This window comes from Zalophus californianus, chromosome 10 (assembly GCF_009762305.2).
Source record: "Zalophus californianus isolate mZalCal1 chromosome 10, mZalCal1.pri.v2, whole genome shotgun sequence".
NCBI classification, from domain to species: Eukaryota; Metazoa; Chordata; class Mammalia; order Carnivora; family Otariidae; genus Zalophus; species Zalophus californianus.
In genome coordinates, this window is record NC_045604.1 from 7,288,278 (window position 1) to 7,291,513 (window position 3,236).

The 3,236-nt window shown below is 42.8% G+C and overlaps 1 pseudogene; it reads right to left on the reverse strand.

Moving 5' to 3' along the window:
• Positions 1 to 222: 222 nt before the first annotated feature.
• LOC113932651 lies at positions 223 to 1,613 on the reverse strand (annotated as a pseudogene).
• Positions 1,614 to 3,236: the final 1,623 nt, after the last annotated feature.

Here is a 3,236-nt window from a genome sequence, read left to right on the forward strand (position 1 = left end):
CTAAAGTGAAGCAAGGAAATTCAGTCCTTAAATCTTTAAAAGTGTGTTTTTCCTCAAATGTCATTCCACAAAATTGGAAGTGAAGGGCTAAAAGTTGAGGAGAAGGAAGGGAGGGAGAGGGGGCATCCATCATTAACACAGAAAGTAAAATTGTACAAATTTAAGCAGTTTATTGTAGACTAAGGTTCATAGTCCAGGACACCAAATGCTGGTATAAGAAATTCACCATTTGGCAGGAGCTGGAGGATTTATAGTGCTGCCTGAAGACCAGTGCGGGGCAGTTAACTGCGTTGGAATAATTCCCCTTCCCACTCCAAATCCTGGTTTCTGCACCGTGCCTCCACAGGGAGGGCCGCTCAGTTCACTACCCGGCTGACCCCTAGGGCCTCTAGGTCCCCACAGGCAATTATCTCGATAGTCCCCTTCCCAGGTCTTTTCTTCCATGTTCAGATGGAACTCACCTCTGAACATGATGGGCCTGAGGCTAGGGGGCTCAGAATCATCAAACACAACAAACCCCAGACTGGGTAATTTCTTGCCACTGTTAACGCAGAGCTCCACCACATTCCCATAACTTTGAAAAAAAATCTTTAAGCTTTGATTTGTCCACTTCATGGGGCAGGTTGGTGACTATCAGGGTGTCTCACAGTTCTTTGGGGTTCAATGTCGCCTTGCTCACCAGCCTCACGGATGGGTCTAGGTCCCCTCTGGGGAGGAATACTTATTTGTTGTTCTCACACTCTTTGATCCTTTTGAGGCCTCAGTGGTGGAATCTGAAATTCAGACTTAGACTCCAGTCAAGGCTGTGAAGCTGGTACTTGAAAAACATGAGGTGGTATCCCAGTAACTGGAACAGCTCCACTGAGTGGAAGGTCACCAATGCCCAAGAAAATGTCCTTAAGTCTTCTATATGGTCTGAGCTATGTCTGTGCGTGCTGGGGAAGAACACTTCTGTGTGTCCTCAGGAGCCAGTTCTTCCAATACTAGCTCAGACTTTTCCTGTTGGATTTCAGACATAGCTTCTTGCTCTGGTTCTGGTTCAGCAACAGGTTTCTCTAAATGTTCTTCCAAGTCATTGCTGACAGTCTGATCATAGAAAGTTTCAGAATCATCAAGTACCACTTCAGGTGTCTGCTGTCTTTCTTCAGGTTCCTCTGCCTCTTCCTCAGATTCCTCCTGAGGCTCAGTGACAAAGCCACCAAAGACCTTATCTTGGGATCTGAAAACATCGTGAATGTAGAACTTACTTGCAACAGCGTCCTTAGGAGCAAGGAGGACAAATGTCTGCATGAATCTCTTCAAAGCCTGGTTGTTATTAGAGAGCAACCCCACCACGTGGACCACCACACCATCATTCAGAGTGGCATGAGCATCAACATGATGAATCTTAGTGTGGCAATTGGTACAGTTTTGTGATATCGCTTTGCTATGGATTTCTTTCTGTCCCTAAATTGCATCTGCTGGCTTTCCATTTGAATCCAATCCCCCACGGACATAAGAAGAGTTCCTTCCATAAAATCTGTGAAGCTTGCTGGGGCCTGGTTCAGTGGTGTGTAATACCTCCTCACAAGTTCCCGCCCCACCAGCAGGGGACTAGGCTTCTCTATAACCATTTCTTTGGTCAATTCAACCTGTGCAGCTGAGCAGGAGTGGAACAAGCTTTGCTCCACAGCATGGCAGAAGGCAAAATCCCTTCACACCACTGTGTCTGCCTCTGTGAAAATTCTACACAACCTTTGGGCCTAATATAAGACTCATCTCTTAAAAAAAAAATTCCTAACTACTTTATCTCTTCTAGTTAATATGGCTCTTTTGGTGAATGGTGATTACAAATGTGACTTCAATGTTATTTCAGTTATAATAATTGCTACCATTTGGGGGGCTTCTGCTATGTGCTAAAGCCCTGTAGTGAATATGTCATGTATATGACGTGATTTAATCCTTATGTAATGGGGTGGGTGTTAATTTTCCATTTTGCAGAAGAAGGAACTACCTTTTAGAGCAGGACATCATCCAGCTTAGAGATCCCTGGACCAAAACTGGATGGTCACTCAAAGCTGCTTGCCCATACCACACTCCTGCAGTTCCTTCTGCCCAACCCACATCCCTGAGCCCCACACATGTGGAATCTGCCAGGACTCTAAATCCAAAGATGGATTTTACTGTCAACATGGCAACCTCAAGACTTAGAGAAAATGAAAATAGCTTTCCCCCCCCCCCATTTACAAATAAGATCAAAGATACCTAAGAGGGCAAATTATCTGAGGTTTTCATAACTTATTGGAAAGAGCACTGGTACCAGAATCCTAACTCTGGGTCTGGAGCTCTTTGGCACTGCTCCTCCTTATCAGTATGACTTTCTCCTTTGGCTGTAAAGAATATTGTTGAGCGAGTTAATGTTCAGAACACATGAGTTTAAAGGAATTTTTCACCTCAGCCAAGATTTCTTTAGACTGAACATCTGAATTTGGAGCTAAGTAAAAAGCACAAGAAGAGAGAGTTGGCTTAGTTTCATTTCCAGTGAGTCAAAAGTGCTATAAAAAATAGAAGGATAAAGATAATTGTGCTGTGCACATCAGAGGTAAAGCCAGAGGAAGCACAGGCCAATATGACATTGTCTAGTTAGCTTGCCCTGCAGGCATTTCATAGCCCTCCCTTATGGCAAGGGGCTTTATCTGCTGCTGTCTACAAGCCAAAACAAAGGCCCAGTGCCAAACCAGATGCCATTTCTTCCATACCACGTCTTCCTGGTGAACTGAATCCCTAGGTTAATCAGAGAATGTTGAAAAAAAATAGAACTATAAAGAAAAAAAATCAGTACATACAAAATGCTACCAATTATGGTATTCTTAGAGTGTTTTCTAGTGTACCAGAACACTTGAATATATTTTCAAATTTACTCTTCCCAACTGTGTGATGTAGGAATTATTATATTATATTGGAACATATATTATATTGGGTTCATTCTATGATGATGGAATGGAAGCGTTTGATGTGACCCACTTTAGGTTATCCAATTAGAAATTGGCAAGATTGGGATTTAAACCCAATTCCAACTTGCATCCCTTCCTCAACACACACACACACACACACACACACACAGAAACACACACGCATGCACACACACACACATACACACACACCACTGTTTCTGTCAATGTTTAACCTAAGACTATCTCTAGGAAAAATGATAAAGCAAAAAATTTACTTGATACTTTAACCAATATTTATTAAAT